Source organism: Pelmatolapia mariae, linkage group LG16_19 (assembly GCF_036321145.2).
Source record: "Pelmatolapia mariae isolate MD_Pm_ZW linkage group LG16_19, Pm_UMD_F_2, whole genome shotgun sequence".
Classification (NCBI taxonomy): domain Eukaryota; kingdom Metazoa; phylum Chordata; class Actinopteri; order Cichliformes; family Cichlidae; genus Pelmatolapia; species Pelmatolapia mariae.
The window spans coordinates 37,054,212-37,082,020 of record NC_086241.1 but is presented as its reverse complement, the minus strand read 5'-3'; the positions used below and the strand labels follow the sequence as shown (position 1 = coordinate 37,082,020).

Sequence of the window (27,809 nt, the reverse complement as noted above, 5' to 3'; positions counted from 1 at the left end):
GGGCGGTGTGGCAGCAATTTTTCACACCAGCCTATTAATTAACGAAAGACCCAGACAGAGTTTTAATTCATTTGAAAGCCTGATGCTTAGCCTTGTCCACCCCAGCTGTAAAACTCAGAAACCAGTCTTACTTGTTATCATATATCGTCCACCTGGGCCTTACACAGAGTTTCTCTCTGATTTCTCAGACTTTTTATCTGATTTAGTGCTCAGTTCAGATAAAATAATTATTGTGGGTGATTTTAACATCCATGTAGATCAGCGGTCCCCAACCTTTTTTGCGCCACGGACCGGTTTATGCCCGACAATATTTTCACGGACCGGCCTTTAAGGTGTCGCGGATAAATACAACAAAATAAAACTAGTACCGGTACCGAAAAAAAGAAGATTTATTCATAACACACGTGAAAAGATCCAGGAAAACCGAGTTAACGATAAAAACTATAATAAAATAACGCTGAAAACCGATGAAAACCATACATTTCACACCTGAGCCTCAACTCTCGCGGCCCGGTACCAAACGACTCACGGACCGGTACCGGTCCGAGGCCCGGGGGTTGGGGACCGCTGATGTAGATGCTAAAAATGACAGCCTCAACATTGCATTTAATCTGTTATTAGACTCAATTGGCTTCTCTCAAAATGTAAAAGAACCCACCCACCACTTTAATCACACTCTAGATCTTGTTTTAACATATGGCATAGAAACTGAACATTTAACAGTGTTTCCTGAAAACCCTCTGCTGTCTGATCATTTCCTGATAACATTTACATTTACAATAATTGATTACACAGCAGTGGAGAGTAGACTTTATCAAAGTAGATGTATTTCTGAAAGTGCTGTAACTAAGTTTAAGAATATAATCCACCCACTGTTATCATCTTCAATACCCTGTACCAACATAGAGCAGAGCAGCTATCTGAACGCTACTCCAACAGAGGTCGATCATCTTGTTAATAATTTTACCTCCTCACTACGTACGACTCTGGATACTGTAGCTCCTGTGAAAACTAAGGCCTCAAATCAGAAGTACCTGGCTCCGTGGTATAATTCTCAAACACGTAGCGTAAAGCAGATAACTCGTAAGCTGGAGAGGAAATGGCGTGTCACAAATTTAGAGGATCATCATTTAGCCTTGAGAAATAGTTTGTTGCTTTATAAGAAAGCCCTCCGCAAAGCCAGAACATCTTACTATTCGTCACTGATTGAAGAAAATAAGAACAACCCCAGGTTTCTCTTCAGCACTGTAGCCAGGCTGACAAAAAGTCAGAGCTCTACTGAGCCAACAATCCCTTTAACGTTAACTAGTAATGACTTCATGAACTTCTTCACAAATAAAATTTTTATCATTAGAGAAAAAATTACCAATAATCATCCCACAGATGTAATATCGTCTATGTTACGGTCGCTGACCTCTGGTGGCTCTCCCTCGGGGAGAGAGGTTTTTTTTCCTTTTCTTGTGTTGCAGGTGTGCCTCATGAGCCACAGCTGAGGTGTGTTTCAGCTCGTCAGCCACGGCATATAGTCTGCCATCCTAAACTGCCACACCCCTGCCATTTCCCCCATTTTGCCAGAGCTGTGAGCCATAGTGTTTTGGGCAGCAGGCCTTAGTGTGTGTGGGTGTGTGAGAACTTAAACTCTGTGAAACTTTGTTTTTCTTTCTTTTATTGTAAGCATAGGTGTGCCCTTACTGTGTTAATTAGTTCATCATTGTGATAGCAGGTAGGGGTTCTCTGCCATTTTTGTTTCAACTGTTTTCTCCTGTTTTTGGTTAGACAGGGAGCTCAGCCATTGTATTTTGTTTTGGTTAGAGAGTTCTTGGTTTGATTTTTAGCTAAAGGGGGTGTTTTGTTTGTTGTTTTGGCCTTGGAGACCCTGATGAAAAATCTTCCCTGTGTTTATTTTTCCTGTAGTAGTTTTGGGCAATAAATCTTGTCTAATGACATTTATTTTCCAGTAGTTCATGTTTTCTTTTTCTCTTTGTGTTACCCCCCACCCCGGTCAACACTTCATTTTTAAGTGGGGCGTAACAGTCTACAGCTACTTTTAGTACCATCGATGCTAAGTTAGACTCTTTTTCTCCAATTGATCTTTCTGAGTTAACTTCAATAATTAATTCCTCCAAACCATAAACCTGTCTTTTAGACCCCATTCCTACAAAACTGCTCAAAGAAGTCCTGCCATTAATTAATGCTTCAATCTTAAATATGATCAACCTATCTCTAATAATCATCTATGTACCACAGGCCTTCAAGGTGGCTGTAGTTAAACCTTTACTTAAAAAGCCAACTCTAGACCCAGCTGTCTTAGCTAATTATAGGCCAATCTCCAACCTTCCTTTCATATCAAAAATCCTTGAAAGAGTAGTTGTCAAACAGCTAACAGATCATCTGCAGAGGAATGGCTTATCTGAAGAGTTTCAGTCAGGTTTCAGAGCTCATCACAGCACAGAAACAGCTTTAGTGAAGGTTACAAATGATCTTCTTATGGCCTCTGACAGTGGACTCATCTCTGTGCTTGTCCTGCTAGACCTTAGTGCTGCGTTCGATACTGTTGACCATAATATCCTATTAGAGCGATTAGAACATGCTTTAGGTATTAAAGGTACTGCACTGCAGTGGTTTGTATCATATCTATCTAATAGACTCCAATTTGTACATGTAAATGGAGAGTCCTCTTCACCCACTAAGGTCAATTATGGAGTTCCACAGGGTTCAGTGCTAGGACCAATTCTATTTACATTATACATGCTTCCCTTAGGCAGCATCATTAGAAGACATAGCATAAATTTTCACTGCTATGCAGATGACACGCAGCTCTATCTATCCATGAAGCCAGGTAACACACACCAATTAGTTAAATTGCAGGAATGTCTCAAAGACATAAAGACCTGGATGGCTGCTAACTTTCTGCTTCTTAATTCAGATAAAACTGAGGTTATTGTACTCGGCCCTGAAAATCTTAGAAATATGATATCTAACCAGATTCTTACTCTGGATGACATTACCTTGGCCTCCAGTAATGCTGTGAGGAACCTTGGAGTCATTTTTGACCAGGATATATCCTTCAGCGCACATATCAAACAAATATGTAAGACTGCTTTCTTCCATTTGCGCAACATCTCTAAAATTAGAAATATCCTGTCTCAGAGTGACGCTGAAAAACTAGTTCATGCATTTATTACTTCCAGGCTGGACTACTGTAATTCTTTATTATCAGGATGTCCTAAAAACTCGCTGAAAAGTCTTCAGCTAATCCAAAATGCTGCAGCAAGAGTACTGACAGGGACTAGAAAGAGAGAGCATATTTCTCCTGTTTTGGCGTCCCTTCATTGGCTTCCTGTTAAATCCAGAACTGAATTCAAAATCCTGCTCCTCACATACAAGGTCTTAAATCATCAGGCCCCATCTTATCTTAATGACCTTGTAGTACCATATCACCCTATTAGAGCACTTTGCTCTCACACTGCAGGCCTACTTGCTGTTCCTAGAGTATTTAAAAGTAGAATGGGAGGGAGAGCCTTCAGTTTTCAGGCCCCTCTTCTGTGGAACCAGCTTCCAGTTCGGATTTGGGAGACAGACACCATCTCTACTTTCAAGATTAGGCTTAAAACTTTCCTTTTTGCTAAAGCATATATTTAGGGCTGGACCAGGTGACCCTGAATTCTCCCTTAGTTATGCTGCAATAGACGCAGGCTGCTGGGGATTCCCATGATGCATTGAGTTTTTCCTTTCCAGTCACCTTTCTCACTCACTATGTGTTAATAGACCTCTCTGCATCGAATCATATCTGTTATTAATCTCTGTCTCTCTTCCACAGCATGTCTTTATCCTGTTTTCCTTCTCTCACCCCAACCGGTCGCAGCAGATGGCCGCCCCTCCCTGAGCCTGGTTCTGCCGGAGGTTTCTTCCTGTTAAAAGGGAGTTTTTCCTTCCCACTGTCGCCAAAGTGCTTGCTCATAGGTGGTCATATGATTGTTGGGTTTTTCTCTGTATTTATTATTGTGCTATCTACTGTACAATATAAAGCGCCTTGAGGCGACTTTTGTTGTGATTTGGCGCTATATAAATAAAACTGAATTGAATTGGACATGGTGGCTAAAGGAAATCAGAAAGCAGATGAAGCCGCGAAGGAAGCAGCAGGATACAAATGACGAAGACAAATGGTGCAGGTGACTGTAGAAGAGGAATCAGGAATCAATATGGTGGAGGAGGCATCCCCAGAGGAAAATGGGGAGCTTGGAAAAAAGGGGGTTTGTGGAGAGGACCCGACAGGCGACCGGTGTTGAGGGCAAAAATGGCAAAACTAAAGATAACAGAGGCGCACGGGCTCAGCCATGTGGGAGTGGCTCAGATCGAGAGAAATCTGTGCCACTGGTGGCATCCGTTTTTGAGACACATGATCAAGGAGAAAGCCAGGACGTGCCTGATTTGCGGGATGCACAATCCAAAACCAGTGGTAAAACCGGAAGCAGCTAAGTTCCCCATCCCAGAGAGACAAGGAGAAGAAACTGTCATTGATTTCACCGACATGATTGATGTAGGTCCAGCAGGAGTCAGGTATCTGTTGGCGTGCGTAGATGCTCTGACCGGCTGGCCAGAGGCATGGGCCACCAAAAGAGAGGATGCCAAAAGTGTGATCAAGTGTTTGATCAATCACTACATCCCCAGGCATGGGTTTCCCAAACGAATTCGGTCAGATAATGGGTCCCACTTTAAAAACCAAGACCTGGCGGAGGTGGAGAGGATGCTGGGGGTGCAACATAGGTTTTAGACAGTGTACTATCCCCAGTCCCAAGGGAAAGTAGAAAGAATGAACCTAAATTTAAAAAACAAATTGGCTAAAATCTGTGCACAGACGGGGCTCAATTGGGTCGCAGCCCTGCCAATTGCTTTAATGATCATAAGATGTTCTGTTAACCAATCCACAGGTTACACGCAATACGAGTTGCTGACGGGAAGACAGTTTCCAGTGCCCTGGACAGCGGTCCCGGCAGAATAAAGCACAAAGAGTAACAGAACTCATGCAGAATATTGGAAAGAACTAAAAGCTCTTGTCTCAAGTTTCACACAACAGGTTGCAGCTGGAGTACATGCTGTGGACAGGTCGGTCCCAGACGCTAAAGCGGTGTGGCTGAGGGTCATCAAACGGAAGTGGAAAGAGCACAGGTGGATGGGGCCATACGAGGTGACAGCTCGCACCACATCAGCAGTCCAGCTGAAAGGGCGAGGTGACACCTGGTACCACTGCTCGCAGTGTGCAGTAGCAGACGAGAGCTTGGTGGAGAAAAGCTTATCTCCACCGGACACAGGTGCCAGCAAGGAGGCAAAATAATCCTCTCACCTGTGCGACTGGCAGTGTACCCAAAAGGCCGAAGAAAGAAGCGGAGCATCGCAGAGAATCCTTCGACTGGAAAGAGGGGTGTGGTAATAAGGTTGAAAATTTAATAGACAGAGGCTCCAGTCTAAAGCCAGGAGAAGGGATGAGAAGTCCACACATGGGGCTCTGGGGCGGTTGGAAAGTATTGGGGGTGTTGGTGTTTTTAAGTGTTCTAATATGTGTGTTTATTTTTTGGCAGACAGACGAATTGCCCAGACACGGAAGTCCAGACACGGAAGTCCATCCACTCCAGCGTCCAACATGACTGTGTCGTCCAAAATGTCAAAGCGTGAGGTGTCAGGTAAAAGGGGCTGAGTGTCTCAGCAGATATGATGGAATAGAACTGGACTTTGTTAAAGGGTCCACGACGGCATACACGTTCGACGTGTGCGACCTAATTGATTGTGAGGGAAAGAATAGTAGCTGGAGGGGATATGATGTGTGGGTTTGTACCCATTCCATGATATGCACAAAGTCAGGAAATCATCGGTTCAGTGGGAACATACACGGCAGGGCAATGGTGTCTGTGGAGTAACGTGATGAGCCGGACAGGTTTTGGGGTGGCAACCATCGGTGCCCACAGGACTGAAGGGAATAGCTATACAGAGGGAGTTTTCCACTTCACAGAATCCTGTCACGCTGTCTTTGGGACCATGGAACACTCTGCCCAGGTCCGACAGCCCGGGAGGGGTATTTTATTTGGTAATCGGGGTGGATGTATCGGGAACTGACCCAATCGGGGTGATCAGAGTGAATTTAGTAAACCCAAAGCCCAAGCCATCCGAGGGAATATTGTGGTAAACACAACAGGTCAGCTCAGGAACGTGTCGTTAGCCTTAGACCCAAATATTGCAGAAACAAAAGACAGAAAAGTTGTGATGGTAGATTACACTAGGCCTCAGGACCTGATTGAGCACGCCACCGGATTCAGTGACAGTAATCTCTGGCTGGATTGGGTGATTCAAAATGCTAGAGAGCAGCATGTACCTGATTGTGTTGCCTGTGCCTCAGCTAGACCACGCCTGTCTGTATCCACTGTATCCAGAGGACGAGTGGGGCTACAACTGCATGCTGAGGTTAACTAGAGAAGCTGTGAGCACTGGCAACTGCATTATATTGTCCAGCTTATTTCCACCAATTCATAAGCATACACAAGGACCATTTATGCCCAAACCTAATAACTATACATGTTTCAAATTCTCAACGGACACAGTGAAATACACTTTGGGGAAAATCGATCTAAGTTGGTGCACTGTCACACTCACGGGGAGAACCACAAACAATGTAAGTGACGTAAACATTATAATTGGCACATGGGTCAGAAGTGGGTTATATTACTATTGTGGACACCACATCCTTTTGGTTCGTGTTCCTTTGCGCAACGTCCTCACACTCCCCAAAGTGCGATTAGGAGCTCCACTCATGCTAATTGGGAACAAGGTAAAAGCCATACCACAACGCAACACGCGCACATTGGCAGCAAGACGTAAGAGACATATTTTGTTAAAGAGAGGGACACAAGGAACACATGCTTATGACCCTAGAACCGACTCGCCTACCTAGATCGACTCAATAGGAGTGCCAAGGGGAGTTCCGAACGAGTATAAACTAGTGGATCAAATAGCTTCAGGGTTTGAAAGTATATTCATATGGATAACTCCAAATAAAAATGTTGACCGCATAAATTATGTCCATTACAATGTGCTGAGACTCTCAAACCTAACCAGCGACGCCATGGAGCGGTTCGCAGAGCAGCTGGGGCCGACCTCGTTGATGGGAGTGCAAAATCGAATGGCCCTGGACATGTTGTTGGTGGAGAAAGGGGGCGTGTGTGCCATGTTTGGAGACTTGTGTTGTACCTTTATCCCCAACAACACCGCTCCAGATGGCTCCGTAACTCGAGCTCTGGAGGGGCTGAAAACTTTATCTAAAACCATGCACGAACATTCGGCAATTGACAACCCGCTGGAGAGCTGGATGACTTCTGTCTTTGGGCAATGGAAGGGTTTTTTTTTTATGTCTGCCATGCTTTCTATTGCTACTTTTATAGGGATACTGGTCACATGCGGTTGTTGTCTCATTCCTTGCGCCAGAGGACTGCTGGAGAAGGTAATAGTGAGGGCTGTGGACTCAGGACAAATAGGTCCGGTGGCCATGATGCCATTGGTAGAGTTGGAAGCGGCCGAATGGATTGAGGAGTTACACAATGGAAAGTATGGTGACTTTTTTCAAAAGGTCAAGAGGGGGAATGTGGAAATAAAAGAAAATACGGTAACACTTTATAATAAGTGCACACTATTAAGCATTAGTTAATCATCTGTTAAGCATCAGTTAATGGTTACTTAATTCTCTCTACAGCATCTACAAAGTATTTCTCATAATCATTTAATAGTTTTCAAGCACTGCTTTAAACACTTTATTCATGATGAATAAGCTAATGTACAACACTTTTTATTAATTATGTTTTCATGTTCTAAAACTCATTAATTAATCATTTATAATCACTACTCTGCATCAGTTACAAACCAGTCATTTCAGGATGTTCAATGGTACACAAAATCACTGGTAAAAGTTAAGTAGATGGTTAACATACCCTATATAATACTATAAACTCTACATGTACTACACATACTAGTTTCATACTAGATGTTTTATAAACACTGAATATCAGGGTTACATCAGTCAGCTGCTATATCTTAACAGATGTCTTACAATACATTTATAACTGTCACTTAAAGGCTGCCAAAGCTGTAACTCACTATCGACCAACTTCTTTTTTGATAGATTATCTATAAATACTCATAAATACCTTAATAAACTTATTTAGGAAGTTACAAACCATTTGCTACTTGTTAGTAAAGTATCTTGAGTGAGCCCATCTAAAGTGGGACCATATATACCTTACAACCTATTTATAGATGTGAAAGTTTTTAAAGTACATTGTAACAAAAAATAAATGACAACACACAGGATAGATCCAGAACGCACTGTATTTTTAAGATGCCAATCTCAGAAATATCAGAACAATGCTTACAGATTTGACACACAAATGTTGATACAAAAATAAAAAGTGTCATAAACTATCAGCCAATATTTGAGGTAATACAGAACACGGCTGGATGCAAACTATATGACCTGTAGCTCTTTACATAAAGTGTATCACATGTGTGATCATTAAAATAAAACTACAGAATTTATAAAAGTAAAATAATAATAAAAAACATACAAACCAAAAATTAAGTGTGTCATTTTTTTAACAAACAATTGACCAATCAACCGGAATACATAACTTGTATTTTTTTTAAGCTGTTAACAATGGTGGACTCTCTTCTCATTTCACCATGTAAAAAAACAACAAAAATCTAATCTTTCTTTGTTTTAAGAGGAAGCAACTTCTCTGAAGACTTATACGCTTTGAATTTTTCCTCTGTTTCTGGATCTGCACTGATTGCTGCAGCACACTGTGTAGCAAACAATGAAAGTTTCTGTCTCTGCTTTTTCTAATTCTTTATACCTCTCAGGTGCAACAATGAATAGCTCAGCAATTGGAGCAGTTGCCACAATCGTGTTCTGGTCCACTCCCAGACGTTTAAAGGCAGCCTTTTGAACAGCCTCAAAATCTTGTTATACTGGGTGACCACTTGCTTAGGATTCTGGACTGCAATTGAGAGAACATAATCATTAATGTAATGTAATAGTGTAGTAACGTAACACACCGCATGCAAAATCAAACTGTTAAGTTAATCACTTTACCTCTTTTTCTTTGTTTTTGGTCATGTTTCTTTGACTTCTTGTGCTTTTTTGCTTTGCCCTTCTTCCTCTTCTTCCTATCTTCATCTGATGAAGTTGTGCTCATGGAGGAGTCAGAACTCTCATCAAAAGACCCATCAGAGGACAGGGAAGATATGCTCAATACCTCACTGGAATCCTGCACAGAACTTGTGGGTTCCTTTGAGAGAGCTAGTAAAACAGTTAAAGACAACACAAAATTACTCAACAGAATGCTTATGTAAGTGCTCAAGCAGAGGAAGTATGTGACAAGCTATGTAATGTTTTTAAGAGTGGACTTACATGCTGCTAATTGCTCCTTTAGATAGTCTCTTTCTTTGGTGAGCTCATCAATCTTATCCTTTTGCCACTCTAGCCTCATCTTACAGATCTCCAACTCTTGTGATTTTCTTCTGTCTGCCAGCTTTGTACTTGGGGCAACAGTCACACCTAGAGAAAATTAAAAACAAAATGAGACTTGGCTATAAATAAAATTGATAAAACGAATACAATAATAATAATAATAATGTACAATTTGCAGAACTTAAACAACAGTAAAAGCATTACAGTGATTGATAAATAGCCTACAATGGTAACATTACAAAGTATATTTAGTTATGTATTTAGAAACTGGCCAATTTGACTATAATTAGCTGAGTGGCTGACAGAAGTGGTGGCTGAACAGGTAATTGTGCTCTTGGGGAGGCTAATGGTTGAGCTACAGACTGGGAAGCTAATGGCTGTGCTACAGACTGGGAAGCTAATGACTGGACACAAAACTGAGCTGGAGAGTGGCAATAAAGTCCAGGCTCGGATGGAGCGGCAGAGACACAGTCTTTCGGTTTCACAGAAGGTTTATAGACACCCACTTGGGAAGGGTCCGTTACCACAAAGGTAGGTAAGCTACACATACTGTCTCTAGTAGCTCTCAGAATAGCCCCAGAAAACAAAGTCCCAGAATCTGGGGAAGCCAAAGGATCCCGCTCACTCACCGCATTCGGCCGCTCGAAGGTGAAAGCAGATGGGGGATGAAGGCCTAGATCCAAAAGGAGAAATTCCTGCTCCCACGGATATAACGAGCCCAAAAGCCATGGGAGACCGGTGACCAGACGTTGTAGCCGCCTCTCTATAGCGCGGCGGGACTTATCCTCCGGGCTTTCCAGCCACAGGTCGATGAGCTCTTGTGTGGCATCGATAAGATTCTCCCGTAGCTCCTTAGATGCATTAAATGCTGCTGGGTCCATCTTGTGGTCGCGTCGTACTGTCACAACTGGGGCAGCAGCCGTGTGATGTGTGGAAAGGAGGACTCAATTGCAGCACTTATTAAGATGGGAGGGTGGTTTATTAAGAATACCGAACACAAAGTGGGGATGGCAAAACAGAACTAAGGATGAACTAAACTGAGAGAAACTAAACCATAGAGTAGCAAATCTAAACACGAAGGGAGGACAGCAGGGAGAGCACGCAGGGGATTCACGGAGTAATGCAAAGTACACAGGGTAACACAGAGGATGAACACAGACGACGCGACGAGGAACAGAGGCAGACACACATTATAAATACACAGAGGGACACTGGGAAATCACACAGAGGTGGGAGACACAGCTGGACCTGATTAACCTGACGAGACAGGGGAACACTAACACCAGGGACCAACAGAGGGAGCACAAACCCAGAAACCCAATATCCAAAACCCCAAAACACAAACCATCCCAAAACAGCCCACAAATAATAATAATAACGACAATAAATACACCAAACACAAAATTACTGAGTCACGGACTCAGGACCATGACAACATCAGTGTCTACTGCCTGATTACGATCATAGCCAATTGGCTAACAAACGCAAACAGAACCCCCAAAAGTTGATTCTGTTCATCTGGATGTTTTCAACCTTATAAACAGTACATTTGCACAATGACTGAAACTAGCACCACTGCATGAACAATGTGCTGGGAGGTCAGTTCCTTGATCATTGGTTCCGACAACATCATTAACATGCAAATTCTCATGACCATTGATCAACAACCACTGATCAATGGCCATGAGTGCCATTCACAGAGAGTTGGTGAATGGCAGCAATCACAGTATTGTAAGATGGTGACAGATGTACCCTCTGGCCCCCTGCTCAATTCAGAGATGGTCTTTCCCTATTCACGTAAATGGCCTCCTTCACTCCCCGCTCAAACCAGCATTCCTCCCTGTCCAGGATGTGTACATCCTCGTCATTGAAAGAGTGACCTGGCCTGTAGATGTAAATAGACTGCAGAGTCCTGGCCATACTAATGAATGTTTATCTAGTTGTTATCTTGTTTCAGGATACATAATACCTGCCATTATCCAAAGACAGATCTGCTTACCTGTATCTTTTGCTTATTTCTCCTCTTCTCTTTTTTTCTAAACTGAGGACCTGATGGCTTTGACCTTTTCTTGTCCATCTTCCATCAGTAATTTTGCACTCCAGTATCAACATCCAATCCCACAACATAAACTAATAACCTAAGAGACCTACACTTTGTATGTTTTTTTTTCTGGGATTTCACACAAACTAGGAAAAATAATTATTACATAATGGGCTTGGATTGACAATATTATGAATGAAATGTGCACTTTGGAAGCAGCCCGCCCCCTCCCCTTTTGACTTGAGCACAGCAGCAGCAAGCAGGTGCACCGAGAGGCCCTCGTGCTCACTTTTCGCATATAACATATAACAACATCAAACTGTTCTGTAATCACTGCACACCCTACTTTATAGTCACTTATGTCTCTCTCTGTGCGAATCTTTTAGAGGAAAAAGCATTATCACTGGAGCGTCCTGGAGGTCAGGCCTGGGTCAGCAGATTCCAGAGGTGCTGCTGTAAATCATGAAGTTACCAATCTGTTGCTGTAAAAAGAGTGACACTGGTTTCAACACAGTGTCACATTGTATGCACATTTTCCCCACTGTAACATTCAAAATTTTCCCAACAATACAGTGTGATAGCATAACCAACACATAGCCAGTAAATACAGTTACTGTACACAAAAATCAGTAACTCAGAAAAGTAGCAGCTAAATGGTTAAGTCTGCAGGACCCACACACTCTCATGTGACCCTACAATCTCCTCCTCTGGTCTCTGTCATCCTCCTGCTCCTGCAACAAAGAAACATACATACATACATCCACCCTGTAGTCACATCTGGGTAGAGGTAGGTGCAATCTTGCATAGTGGTGTCAAGTCAGTCAAGCTTGTCAACTCTTGTCAGTCCAGTCAGTTCCCCATTTTTTTATTGCTGACAGCAGAGCCTATCGTGTCGCATTAAGTTTCTACTGCTAGCAATATGACGTCATTTCAAACAAGAAAAAGAAGAATCTAGACTGGATTACCTTGCTGAATCCTTTTAGAGAGGGACTCACTTTCTGATTGTGTCCCAAATAAATGACTTTCTCCAGAGCCCATTTTAATGTGGAGAAGCTTGCTTTGCGACCATTCCCCCGACAACATGTTGTGTAGCACTTTCAGTTCCAATCATGCAGATCTGCTTAAATGACAGAGATCATCAAAGAAAACTTTCAGTGCACCATGAAAGTAAAAAGGTTCAACTTTGCAACAAAAGAAAAATGCATCAGCCAGATTAATTCCAAAAACATTTATCCATCCATCAGCCACACACACCACACAACCCTGTTGTTCTCTTACACAATGAGTTTCTTCCCATGTTACCAGATGCGTGCTATGTTAAAACTTTTGCCACACATGAGAAACAAGAAACTCAATGATCTATTAGTTTCACTCATTCAGAACCCCTCTCCAGCATTTTGTTCACCCCTACTATAATTCAATCATTTTTACTAATATAATACTAGTCCACTAGTCTACATATCACTTTTCATCTCACTAAGTGAACCGGACGAGATGATAAAACAGAAACACATGCTTATGATGCTGTCTGGTCTTCATGAGCTTTATTGTATGTGTGTATGTGTTAGTAGGATTAATGCATTTTCTGTTTGAGTGTGTGACTTTCTGTACCTTTCTCTTTGCAGTGCTTCAGACACCTTCTCAATTTTCCCACTTAAAGCAGGCAGTTTTTCTCCCAGGTTCGCTAACCCAATTTTGATTTCCCACACTAAACAGCCCCACCTGCTCCTTCCGCTCTGGTTTCCTCTCCCCCTTGCAGCAGTCTTGTGGCAGTTCTCCTCTTCAGCTTTGTCCTGTGCAATCCTGGCCACGAATTCATATTCTGGGGCTTTCATCAGGTGTCCTGGGCGTCCTGGCTGTCGACAGACATCGGTGTGTCCTCCCCCCTCCTCGGTGGAACGCCAATTCTTGGGATCCAGCTCTGAAGGACCAAATAAATGTTGGGTCTGCACTCGCAGGCCCCGCTGGTTCAGAGACTTATCACCGTGAACAAAGCAAGACAATTCCTCTCAGTCAGTTTTCACTTGCTGCACAAGGGAAGCCTCGTTGGCTCTTGGAGCAGAAAGCTCCTCACCTGATCCCAGTCAACTTCAACTACCAGTGTCCCCTTGCTGCCTCTTATTCAGTGACAAACAGTTACACAAACACCCATGGCAAAACCATAAATGGTGTGTGTCATGACAGTTAAAAGCACTGAGTGTGTGTGTGTATGCATGTGCGAGTGTGTGTGTGTGTGTGTGTGTGTGTGTGTGTGTGTGTGTGTGTGTGTGTGTGTGTGTGTGTGTGTGTGTGCGTGCGTCTATGTGGTATGGATGGACATTTGACCTGACACTGTACCTGGGCTCCGGGGACATTTCGACTTTTTGCTGTGTATTCATGTGTCCCCCTAAAACATGACTTGTAAATGCATTTTTAAGTGTCTAAATAATAATTTTTTCTACTTATTATGAGGTCATTATTTATCTTTTGACCTGTATTTGCTTAAACTGTAGTGTAAATTCATTTATTAAACTATAATTAAAAGATTTTCTGATTTTCTTAAAAGTCCACCTATACCCCTCAGCTGATTTTTGTGTATTCCAGTTTATTGCACAGCGACGTTTCGAGTTAGAGTGGATGTGTGTAAGTACTACAATTTAATACACATTTTCAATACACACGGCCGGAAGTCATTGCGATTGGTAGGCTATATATATAGGCGGTACCTACAGGAAATGACTTCGCGCGCGTGCCCTTTAACAAGTATATGTCGACGGCAATACGAAGACTGATTAAAAGCACAAAGGTAAGCCTTTTTTAATGTAAAATGCACCATGACTTTAATACTATATGAAATTATAGGTACACAGGCCTATATTAAACTGGTTTAATTTATTCTTTATGGACTGTTAGTTAGTTTTTGAAGAAGTAAAACTGCCTCAGCGTTTGTCATTGAGTAAATAAAATAGGGCTGACGACTAACCACGTCAATGCGATAAAGCGGGCTAACCCGTGTTAGGATTTACTCGATGTTAAAGCATTAATGTGGCTTAAACGTGTTAATGCCGACATCGCGACTAACGCGATTAACAATTAAACCAGCGCAGTCTGAGTCAAAATCCCTGATGTCGCTGTCAGCTAATTTCGGGCAGTTTGTCCAATGTCTGTCCATTCTGCTGACAGCCCTAAAATAAAAGCAAGGGTATAAGTGTATTTAGTCGTGTATTTATTTATATGCCTGAAGAAAAAACTTCTTACAGTTTTGATGCCTAAGCTTTCTCAGTACTTGTATCACTCTCTGCAGTCGCCATTACAGAAATGTCACATGTCGCCATTTTGAGAACTAGGCCTTTAACATTTTAAAAGAAGGCATAAATTAGGACTATGAATAAGTCAGCTGTGTTTATGCTGTAAACTACACTACTGCTAGTTCTACTACTACTGATGATGATGACAATGATGACGATAATCGTAATACTTTGTATGCTTTGGTAATACAGGCAATCAAAACGTACAGGAGAACATGCGAAGGAGACGCATTCCTCCACGGGAGGATGCAGTCTGTCATGTTTCTGCTGGAAGGGACAAACTGGGACTTGATATCCACTACATAAATGCCTTCAAAGGTAAGTTGATCTTTAGTTTGGATTAGATTTGGAGTTTGTCACTTTGTCTTTTGTCACTCACTTGGTATGCCTCTGCAATTCAGGTCGGGGCATTTTCACGACTGTTCCATTCCAAAAAGGAGACTTCCTTTTGGAATACAGAGGTAAACTCATAACAAAAGAAGAATGTGAGCGGAGACACAGAGTTTATCATGACAGCCTGAAGGTGTTCATGTTTGAATTCAAGTTTGATGGAAAACTCTGGTGGTGCGTATTATATCAGTGTAGTTTGATTAAGATTAAATTACACATTGCTTTTGATTTATGAAAAAAAAGCTTCCTAACAAAAACTAGTTAAGCTAATACTTTTTTGCCTAACCCCACAGTGTGGATGCATCTCAAGAAGATGGGTCATTAGGCAGACTTGTCAACGACAACCACATCAGTCCAAGTGCTAAGATGAAAATATTAAATGTCAATGGAAAGCCCCATCTATGCTTATTTGCAAGCAGAGACATAAGTCCAGGCGAAGAAATGGACTATAATTATGGTGACTCGGATTGGCCCTGGAGATGCAAGGTATTTCTACAATTGTACTTTTTGGAACTGATAAATTGCATACCGTAAGCCATTTTTACATTTGTACCTACTCAAATTGGCTTAACGTGACTTAGGGCATCTAGTTTTCCATTGAAATTGAGTATCACCTACTGTGCCTGGGGTCACTATAGCAATGCAGCCGAGCATCCAGTGATATAAATGCCACAGCAAGCATGGACGTCAAGGTGGCAAAATGCCTGCTGCTCAGTCTATACTTTAGTGTTCAATTTAGGGATCACGCTGTTAATTTTGATAGCCATTTCAAACATTTCAGAGTTTCAAAAATGATGGCTTGAATTTTCATGAAGGAGGCGCACTCATAACTTATCGAGTGACACCATTGACCAGCCACCTGGTGGCATTCAGTCTGTCTATGTCAAATTTTCTGATCACTTTGGATCACTTGGAACCTTGGTGCAGTAGTTAGTCCTCTTCCAACTACTGGAAAAACAGGGGTAGGTACTAATGGAAAACAGGCAATTGTGATGGCTGCCACATCAAAGCCCTCTAAAAGCACTAAAAAAATATCAGCAGGTATGCAGAAATAAAAAATGGCTTTCAGTTTCTAAATTTTAACAGTGATTGATGTTTAATGTGATTCTAGCCTCTTTAGTTAGATTCAGTTTAAATTTTGTCCCTCGAGGATAAATGGGCCCTAGTGATAGTTCGTTGCTGCTACAGGTGATTGTTTTACTCCTTTAGCAATGGCTTAAAAAAGATTAAAGAAATCACACGGACTATTTTTCTCTTAATCATAGGGCCTTAAATTCTCTATACATGACAGTGAATATTTTAAAGACATTAGCTTGAAACTTATCTTTCTCATACAGTTTCTTTAATGTTTCAAAAGCCTCTTCAAAAATGCACTGTATTTTCATTTTCTATCTGTTACACACGAAGACTGAGACCAGCCAGATTCAGAAGACTGTGAGCTGCCTAAAGCCGCAACCAAACAGCATTCCAAACAATGATCTGGACCTGAAACATCCAGAGCCTGAAAGGGTAAATATAATCCAGTGTACCACTTAATGAACTAATAATTTAATCTATCATCATTCTTTATGGATGCTGTGTGTGTGTGTGTGTGTGTGTGTGTGTGTGTGTGTGTGTGTATGTGTGTACGGGTTCGTACTATCCTGGTGGGGACCAAAATCTGACTTTTACTATCCTGGTGGGGACTTTCTGCACCGTGGGGACCAAAATCCAGGTCCCCTCGGGGTTGAAAGCAATTTTCACACTCAAAATGCGGTTTTACTGTCAGGGTTACAATTAGGTTATGGTTAGGTTTAGGGTAAGGGTTAGGGTTAGGCATTCATTTTTAATGGTTAGGGTTAGGGTAAGGGGCTAGGGAAAGCATTATGTCAATGGGATGTCCCCACGAGGATAGCAAACCAGACATGTGTGTGTGTGTGTGTGTGTTTGGCAGTCACCTGGGTGTGATGTGATTTACATGGACCGTGGCTTGTAGGTCCTTTTCATTGTTTCAAAGTGCAAGTCTGGATAACATCTGAGTGTGTGTGTGTTAACCACCCAAATGTGACTTAGGAGGACCACACTGTTATTGGGGGACTCCGTCAAAGTTTGCTTCATGGTGACATCACTCTGGTTTTAGGAGGGGTCTTCTCTTATTTTTTGACAGTTTGACCTACAGCACGCAGAACTGACTGCATGTGCTTTGTTTCTATGTTGAAATGGTTTGAAACTCAGGCTTGAACATTAAGATAGATAGTACTATACAACTTCTTAACTTGTTTTAGGCACTTTTTACTATTAAAAATTTAGAATTACCAGTCCAGCAAACCCCACTAACTGCATGTCTTTGGGCGGAAGCTGTAGTTGCCAGATACAACTCGGGTGAGAGGCATTGTACACCCATCATATTTGGAATAGGTTCCAGCCGCAAGAATAAGCAAATAAGGAAGGATTGTTTTTTTTATTTTGTTTCTGTTTTTTTTTTTTACTCTGACCCACTCCACACAGATAAGAATGCATGTGCCGTTTTTAAGAAGCTGCAGTGTTTTAACTCAATTTGCTATTCTAGATAACAACAAAGTGAAAGAATCAGTTCCCCTAATCCCAGTAAAATGGTTCCAGTAGAAAAAAGTTAAGAGGTCGATTGCGTTCAAATTTTATACTGGGATGAAGTGTATTAGTTGATATCTGCAACTGAATTGAAAACACCTCACCTTTCCATCTGTCCAAAACAAATTAATGTTGCAATATTTTGCTAACAGTGTCACAATCATCATCTGGTGTGCACAACAATATCATCTTTGGACAAGTGCATTCAGTGTGTGGGACCAGTTTCCTCCCTCAAGTGGCTTGGCTATAAGTGCAAAGGTGAGACATTTAGTGAATAGGTACAGTATATAGTAAAAAGCATTAATAGAGTTCAACAAGTTAAGACTAGCTGAAATGAACACTGCTCCCTTTTTAATCAGTGGGTGGTGACGTCTAATTAAAGAAATGTAGTATTACCTCTTTGGTGCAGGACCTTGTAAAAATGGTATACTTGGGATTGTCCTCAATTCCCCATTCCATAACATAAAACTGCTCAAAATAATAAAGGGAACACTTAAACAATGCGATGTAACTCCAAGTCAGTCACACTTCTGTGAAATCAAACTGTTCACTTAGGAAGTAACACTGACAACCAGTTTCACATGCTGTTTTGCAAATAGAGTAGACAACAAGTGGAAATTATAGTCAATTCACCATAATAAAGGACTGTGGTGACCACAGACCACTTCTCAGCACCTATGCTTTCTGGCTGATGTTATGGTCACTTTTGAATGCTGGCGGTGATTTCATTTTAGTGGTAGCATGAGACAGAGTCTACAACCCACACAAGTGGCTCAGGTAGTGCAGCTCATCTAGTGTAGCACATCAATGTGAGCTGTGGCAAGAAGGTTTGCTGTGTCTGTTAGTGTAGTGTCCAGAGCATGGAGGTGCTACCTGGATGTGGAGTAGGCCATAGGAGGGCAACAACCCAGCAGCAGGACCGCTACCTCCACATTTGTGCAAGGAGGAACAAGAGCAGCCCTGCAAAATGACCTCAAACAGGCCACAAATGTGCATCTGTCTGCTCAAATGGTCAGAAACTGACTTCATGAGGGTGGCTTGAGGGTCCAGCGTCCACAGGTGGGGATTGAGCTTGCAGCCCAACACCATGCAGGACATTTGGCATTTGCCAGAAAACACAAAGTTTGGCAACTTCGGCACTGGCACCCTATGCTCCTCACAGCTGAAAGGAGGTTCAAACTGAGCACATGTGACAGTCTGGAGATGCCGTGGGGAACGTTCTGCTGCCTGCAACATCCTCCAGCATGATCATATTGGCAGTGGGTCAGTAATGGTGTGGGGTGGCATTTCTGTGACTGCCAGAGAACCTGACTGTCATTAGGTAACAAGATGAGATCCTCGGACCCTTTGTGAGACGACATGCTGGTGCGTTTGACCCTGGGGTCCACCTAATGCGAGATGACACTGGACCTCATGTGGCTGGAGTATGTCAGCAGTTCCTCCATGACAAAGGCATTGATGCTATGGACTGGCCCGCCTGTTCCCCAGACCTGAATCCAATTGAGCACATCTGGGACATCATGTGTCACTCCATCCACCACAAACTGTCCAGGGGTTGGCGGATGCTTTAGTCCGGGTCTTGGAGGAGATCCTTCAGGAGACCGTCCGCCACCTCATCCCGAGCATGCCCAGGCATTGTAGGGAAGTCATACAGGCATCTGGAGGCCACACACATTCAACTACACACTTTCATGCCATTCAACTACCTAAAGAACAAACTATTTAATAAGAATAATTCATTCATTCACATCTGGGATGTCCTTTTGGGGGGGGGGAGCAGTGTATGTGTAGTCATTAAAATATCCTTAAGTGTGAACAGTTTTGTTTTTTTTTTTCAGCATTTGACATTACTGCAATGCTTTGACAAAAAACTACTTCACTTAAATAGAACTGCAAAGCTAAATTAAGTCTATCAAAATGTGTTTCAGTTTGTTTAGGGGTCTGGCACAAATCCTGCCTTGCAAAATTGGCAAATTGTCACCAGTCAACACAGGTGTGTATCCCATTTATATTTGGCTTGACTTTTTTTCAGTTTATTTTTTACCTGTCTAAAGTATTGATCAATTAAAATAACTTTTATTCTTACATTCCAGAAAGAAGAACTCTCACTAGCCGAACACTCTCACAAATCATTGTGTTCAATCGAAGACGTTCTGGAGAGGTTTCAAAGATGCGCCTCAAAAGTTTTCTTGAAAGAGACAAAACGGCACTCCACACAGATGTTGCCATGGGGCTCTCAGAAATGGAACAGAGACTCTGTAACTATTTCTGTAGAATAGAAATAATGGGAAAAAGGGACAGAAATGTTCCAGTTCTGCTAACACCAAGCATGCTGGATGCTCTGTCACTACTGGTTAGTAGGAGGCCTGACTGTGGTATTTGTGCCACTAATATCTACCAATTTGCAAGATCCCGATCAATGAGTCATTACAGAGGAATGGACTCCTTGCGTGTTCATGCACACCATTGTGGAGCAAAACAGCCTGAGTATCTAAGATCGACACAGCTCAGAAAACATGTTGCCACACTCTCACAAGTCCTTAATTTGAAAAACAATGAACTTGATCAGGTTGCAGATTTCCTGGGTCATGATATCCGCGTTCACCGCAAATTCTACAGATTACCAGTTCCCACAACACAGCTGGCCAAGATTTCCAAACTGCTTTTAACACTGGAAAAAGGACATCTTTCCCAGATCCAGGGGAAATCACTGGATGAGATCGAAATTGAAGGTTTGTATTGAAAGGAGCAAATATTAGGGCAGTAGTTGAATATTATGCTTTATCAACAGAATTAAAACCTAAAAGTACAGACCATTCTGTTAAATGTCCATGATTTAAGGTTCTTGAAGTCTATTGTCTCATCACTTTGCAACATTTGGCAAACTGCAGAGTGGTGGCCTTAAATAGTAAAACTATGTACTGTGGAAAAAGTATAATTTCCAGTATTTGTTCTGTATTTTGTCATATCTCGCTGTTAATGTGAGGTGGGTTTTTTTTTTTTTGGGGGGGGGGGGGGGGGGGGTGTTTGTGTTGGGTTTTTTTGTGTTTTTTTCCCACAATTTCTCAGATGAAATTGCATTAAGTGATGCTGAATCAGATGATGATGACACAGCACTCACAATGTCAGCGTGTGGCACCAGTGAGCCTGTACATGCAGTGGCTGATTCCACAAACACAGCGCAGCTCCAAGACACTGTAGATTGTGGTAAGTTACCACTAGCTTGATTTCTGTTGATAAAATGTTTGTTACAAATATTAAAACTTAATCAAATTGTGTAATCAGCAGATGAAGGACCACTCACAATGCCTGCAGCAAGTGAGACTGCTGCTCCCTCTGAAGGTAAGGGGTGCAGTTGGTTCTCTAAGCTTATGGACACGTTCTTTGTAATTTCGTTGCAATTCTGTCTCTGTACACCACCACAATGGATTTTAAAATCAAACAATATCTATATGTGATAAAGTAGACTTCCTGCTTTAATTCTAGGGATTTGACGGAATCATCACATCACAGCCATTATGCGTAGTCTATTATTCTCAGAAGCTCAAGGGTAATTGTATAGCTGACAAACAATTTAATGACTGGGTGAGGCCTGTCTACAGACTACTTCATGTGACATACTATGGTGCTTGCATGATGCATTCTCATTATCCAGGTAAGTAAGTAAAAAGGTTGATTCTGTTCATCTGAACGTAGTTTTTTCAGTGGGAGAAATGTTTCGTCACTTAGATGTTTGTGCTTTAAGGTTCTTGAATTGTTCATCATCTATTGTTTCATCACTTTGCGACATATGGCAAACTGCAGAGTGGTGGCAAAAAGTCACTTGGATGAGTGACAAAATGTTTCTCCCACTGAAAACGTTACGTCCAGATTAACAGAATCAACGTTTTAGGATTTACTTACCTGGATGATTGAGCATGCATCAAGAGACTTTTATTCAACTTTTTATTCAGTCTTTTATTCACAGTGGAACACTAAATGTTGTCTCATTTTAGAAATTTGATAAATTTTCAAAGAGAATTTTAGCTCGTTTTGATATTGATGGTACCAACACATTTCAGAAGGTAGGACAGGGTAGCGTCCATTCTTTTAACAAGCAAATGATTTTTGGGTTTTTTTTGTTTGGTTTGTTTGTTTTAACTACTACTACTTTATATATCTTCCAGATAAAAATGCTGCTCAATCCCACAATTCCCGAAGAGCTCCCAAAAACATGTGGTCCAAGGCTGAGGTTGCTGCAGTGATGAGGCATTTTAAAGACCACATAAACGAAGGGAAACTGGCCACCAAAAATGAATGCAGTCATTGCAAATTGGTAGAAGATCCGGTGTTGGCAGGAAGAACAGTTCAAAACATAAGAGATTTTGTAAGAAACAGAGGATTAACTGCAAAAAGGCAGAAAAAAATGAACTAAAATAACTGTTTAGCCAGATGTGGTTTTACATCTTGGTCAGATTGCCGAACTGTTGTTAAAACTGACTTATTGTGCAGCAGGCTGCCTCACTGATGTTCTGTTTAAAGAAAAAAAAGTTCTTGTTAATTACAGAAGTAGTTTGTATTTCATAATTTTTAAATTTAATTTATTTAGGTTTTTTTGACAGGTTCTTATTTTAATATATATTTTTTGACAGGTTATATTTAAAATAAAAAAATATAAATGCATATTTTCTCCCCTTAATATTTACCTTTAAACTATTAAAATCATTTTAAATGTTTTTAATTTTTCTGTTTTCTATATTTTTATATTTCTGTGGGAAGCGTGGGCATTTTTGTCCATAGATTTCTTTTTTATTTATGGTTAAAATTAATGTTCAGATCCAAGAACACTAATAAAATGATGTCCCAGTAATCCTGTGTCCTGTCAGATGTGTATTCATGGTAATGATGAGCTATTTAAAAATGACATCATTGTCCCTTTAAAAACCCAATATTGGTTTTTTTGGACCTCATAAAACACATCGTTGTCAAGTGGACAATGTCTCCAGAAAACACAATGGAGTCTGGTTGGTGTGTATCAGTGTATCTAGACTTCTATAGGGAGTGTATAAGGTCTGAAGTGACCCAAATTTTTTTCAGATTTTTTCGAACACTTTAACCTCGCTCCCTTGGCTCTAAGTCCTCTGGAAACGGTAGTCCCCTTAAACCACCACCGGGCGGATTGACGTAGTATAGTCCCTCCATACAACATAGACCCGTATGTGGGTGTGTGTGTGTGGGTGGGTGTGTGTGTGGGTGGGTGCGTGTGTATACGTGTGGGTGTGTGGGTGCGTGTGTATACGTGTGTGTGAGTGTGTGTGCGCGTGTGTGTGTGTGGGTGCGTGTGTGTGTCAAAGAATCATTTCAGCAAGCAAAGAAAGACACAACTCAAACATGTATATACATGGGTGATCTCAGTGGAGACTCACACTGAGACATCAGTTCCCTCTTTATTAATAGACAGCTCTTACGTAGCATATGTCGGGGCGGCGCCCCTTGTGAGTACAAAAACAACTCCTTACAAGGTGATAAGCATAAAACATATACGTTCAACTGTCACAACATCACGCTTTGCCGCAACGTACTTTCACAAAGGGATAGTTGTACAAAACAGGAACTGGTCAAACTTATTTCAACAAACTCAGCAAGAGTGAGGTTTCCTGTGGCAGCTTCCTCATGCAAGCTTTGTCATGAAACACAGTGAAATAGGAGTTTTAAATGAAGCTTAACACCTAGGGATTTTTAACTACAATAGAGCATAATACATATAAAAATCCTTTAACATTCCCTCCTGTTTTAGCTCATTTCAACTCGTTCCACACTTTATTTCAGAACATGTTGTCTTGCTCCTAGCATTTTCAAACATGTCATCATTATGTGTTACTTATATTACAATCTAGCTTTACAGGTCGTCTTTAAGATTTTCTTTCTACACATAAACATTTTCGTCTTCAAAGTTATCCTCACTGTTACTCAAATCGTTCTTGTCATCCATTGGTACAGAAACATAAGCTGTCAATGATGTGGAAATCATTTTAGAAATCATCTTCCTGAGACATGGGAGAACACATGTGGAAAACACACAAAATAACAGAAGTAAAATTCCTACGACTATTAGACTTTTATACCGCAAAGCAGTCCACGAGCCACTTAATAACCATCTCAGCCAGTCAGTGCCTCCATCCACATATTCCTTTGACTGCACGTTCTGGAGCTGTTTCAAAACCTTTAAAGCATCTGTCATGTTACTAGAATGTATGTTATCAGGTATGTAGGTGCAACAGGTGGTGTTAAAAAGTACACATAGTCTTCCTTTTTCAGCCAGCACTATATCGAGTGCTACTTGGTGTTGCATGATCATTATTCCCAGGGCATCTATCTCTTCGTTCTGCTGGTCATTGATTTGGCATGATGCGTTCAAGAACAGCCCAAACCGGTAGTTCAATGTCTCGATCCTCAGCGCATTTTTTCCTGTGCCCACCCACGGAAAGAGTGAGTGCAGCACTTTCTGTCCTGTAGTCCAAAGCTTGAATTCCTGTGGGACTTCAGAGCCCCATATTGGGTCATGTGCTGTTGGAGCTGATAAGCTGGTTGACCTCTTCCTTCTTGCGCATGATTGGTTGTCGGTGGTTATCTTGAATGTGTGATCGGATATGAAGATCGGAGCACACGTACCTGTCCAGTTCTTAGGGAAAGTGAAATAGGCACGCTGACCACATAGCCAGGCCATTCCCTGCACCCAATAGGTGCCATTGGAAGCTTCATTGTTTTTCACTGGTCCGCCAGGAGCGTGTGTCTGTACTGCTTTGCAGTTGGTGGTGTTTCCCATTGGCGTGGATCCGTTCACTTGGCGATAGCATAGGGTGTGGTTCAAATTCCCATTGTTTTCGAGAAAGACTGGACATGATCCAGCCTTACTCCTGTGCTTCACTTTCAGGTCAACCCAGAACCATTCCCCACATGTGCCGTCTCGTAATCCTATGTTCAAAAGTTCGCTGTGGTTGATCACGATTCCATGGTACTGGTACCCGAGGCTGGCGTAGCTTGCCGCACACTTTACCTGCGATATGTTCATTGCTTTGCCATACAACGTTGCATGCTGTGTTGTTGGTGGCATGTGCGAGCATACGTAGCAGTCTTTCCTGGGTGTGCTGTCATGTATATATCGATACCATGCGTTGTTCATCCAAGGGTGGATGTGGTCCTGCGTCATTGTGTAGTGGTGTGAGTTATCATGCGTCCAAGCTCTCTTCTGGTGATGCTTTTGGTCCATATTGAATAGTAGGAAGCATCCTGCTGCCAGTACTGCCAGGGTCAGTGAGATCAGGAGCAGCTTCATGGTGACCTGGCACACCTGGCCCCTCTGATAAGTAGACTGAAGGCAAGAAGCAAAAGGCGGGATATACCCAATCAGCCCTTCCTCCACCTTTCGGATCACCAGAGGGCAGGGGCGTCGGCGTTTAGTTAGTCTATGCTCTCACTCACTTTCTTGCAGTGACTTTGATGTATCCAGGATGGTCGCTCCGCGATCTTACATGCTGTGGGAGTGGTTAGAAGCACTTGGTATGGTCCTTCCCAACGGGGTGAACTCCAATTTTTCCTCTGGAGCACCTTGATTAGGATCCAGTCACCTGGCTTCAACCTGCAAGATACTGGAGAAGAGTCACACGGCGATTTGTTGTTCAGTACAATTTCTGTATTTTCTAGCAACTTTGCCATCCACTCTGCTAGAGTAGTCTCTCTAACTGATTTGTTTACTGGTTCGCTCAGTATTGGTAGTGGGAAAGGTCTTCCATGAATTATTTCAAATGGCGTCTATTTTTTGTGAGCCTTGTGTTAATCTCATCACATTTTCACTAGACCTATACATTCAGGCCATGGTCTCCCTGTTTCTTCCATGCACTTCCCAATCTTTGCTTGATAGTGCCATTTGTTCTTTCCACTAACCCTGCACTTTGTGGGTGGTAAGCACAGTGATTTTTTATACTAAATCCCAATGCTTCGGAGACCTTGCTAATTACATCATTTACAAAATGTGTTCCATTGTCTGATCTTATTAGGGACGGTATGCCATATATTGGAACAAAATAGTTACATAGGCATTTTGCTACAGAGATTGCGTCTGCCTTTTTTTACAGGATAAATTTCTGGCCATTTTGAGAACACATCTATGATCACTAAGGCGTATTTTGAACCTTGGCTTTCATTTGCTCAATAAAATCCATGTGAATAGTATGAAATGGGTGAGGTGGTGCAGGAAAATGACCTCTTCTTGGTCTTAGATTACCTTGTGCATTGTGTTTTTTTGACAGATCATGCATGGCCTTATAAATTCTTTTGCCGAAGTCTGCCGAAGTCAAAATTTAGTATATAAAAGTATATTATATATTTTAACTAATTATTCTATCCCTCCTGTTGACACATGAGTAACTCCATGTGTCACAAGAGCTACTGTTTTATGTAAAGACTTCGGTAGTATTGGTTTTCCATGATATACCATCAGATCATCCTGTAAGGTCGCCCCACACCTCAACCATTTCTTTTGCTTTGATAACGGTGCCGATTTTTGTTCATCTCTTAAGACGTCTAGTGGAATCTGCGTCGGGGTGTCGACTACCAGTGTGTCCACTTTTTGTTTTGCAGCTGCTTTAGCTGCTTCGTCTGCAAAATTATTTCCTTTAGTTATGTCTGACTTCTCTGTTTGATGTGCAGCACATTTGCATACGGCTAGTTGTTTTGGTAAGGTAATTACGTCTAGTAAGGTTTTCAGAAGATTTCCGTGTTGTACCAGACGTCCTGTTGATGTAACCATGCCTCTATTCTGCCAGATTTTTGCAAAATGGTGTACATGCAGAGTAGACATATTGGCTGTCTGTGTGTCTCTCTGTCTGTCTGCGTCCTTGACACAGTCAGCTCCTTTTATGGGCATGTAGTTCCTGTTACACACACGATTTCCTGTCACAGACACACCACAGGCACACATATTTCCTGTTTCTCCAGACTAATCGAACTCTTTGTCGAACTTTCCATATAGCGACAATAAGTGTCCAACATTTGAGAGTTGTCTCACATGTGTCAGGTAAGACAAATTGGCTTAGATTTAAAATTGAAGTCACTGCGTGGGGTACTTGGATGATCAAAGTGTGGCCTAAAACAATGTCAGCTGACTTTTTCCCTGCCTCTGCTGCAGCTGCACCGGCCTGCACACAACAGAGTCTAATTTGCAGGAGCAAAATGCAAGCGGACGTTGCTTTTCTCCAAATGCCTGTGTTAAAACTGCTTTCATGTAACCTGCACTTCCATCTACATGTAAGTAGAAAGGCTATTTCCAAGTTAGTGAATGGTTCTTCTTTTTTTCTTTGTATATGCAACACTACATTATTACTTAAGGCATTTTAGACAATTTCTATTTTGTTTTAAAATAATTCATATATCTCACACATGTTACATATGTCAAACTTCTAAGTTGGGAAAAAACTTTGCATTGCTCACAGCTCATAGCTCACAGCTCTAAAACTAGGCATCAGTAAATCATGTGCCTAATCATTTCGTGTCACTGTGATCCACAAGTATGATCACAAATTTGTTTTTCAAACCAACAAAACAAACAAACAAAAACAAAAAACAAATTGCTGATGGCATGAACGCTTTACACACATGAGTTGGGACACAAAAAGAAAAAGAAAAAGCTGCTGTCAGAAACAAAGCAGAAGTGTGAGGAAAAAAACTTCAGCTTCTCAATCTTGTAGCTTTAGCTGTTGTATACAGGGTTTGGCTTATTACTTGTTAGTATAGGTTTGCTCTTTATCTCAACAAAGTCTCGTCTAGGATGACAGGATTTCAATCAGGTCAAGCGCCTCTATGCACCTGATTAGTTTAGGTATTTTCTTTATTTTCTTCATCTCATATATCATTGTACTGAGTTGGAGCAAACCTTAAGCTTGATTTAGACTACTTTTAACAATTATCCACCTCACATCATAACTGAATAAGATGCTTCTTCTCATTAATATTA

General features: G+C 41.6%; 1 long non-coding RNA gene across 2 annotated transcripts; it reads left to right on the top strand.

Annotated features, from left to right (window-relative positions):
• Positions 1–14,298: 14,298 nt before the first annotated feature.
• Positions 14,299–15,600, top strand: LOC134644565 (uncharacterized). Of its 2 annotated transcripts, XR_010573954.1 has the most exons (4): positions 14,299–14,337; positions 15,032–15,157; positions 15,241–15,403; positions 15,523–15,600. It is a non-coding gene; the product is annotated as an uncharacterized LOC134644565 (long non-coding RNA). The 2 variants fall into 2 exon arrangements; XR_010573953.1 differs by lacking the exon at positions 14,299–14,337 and having other exon boundaries at positions 15,024–15,157.
• Positions 15,601–27,809: the final 12,209 nt, after the last annotated feature.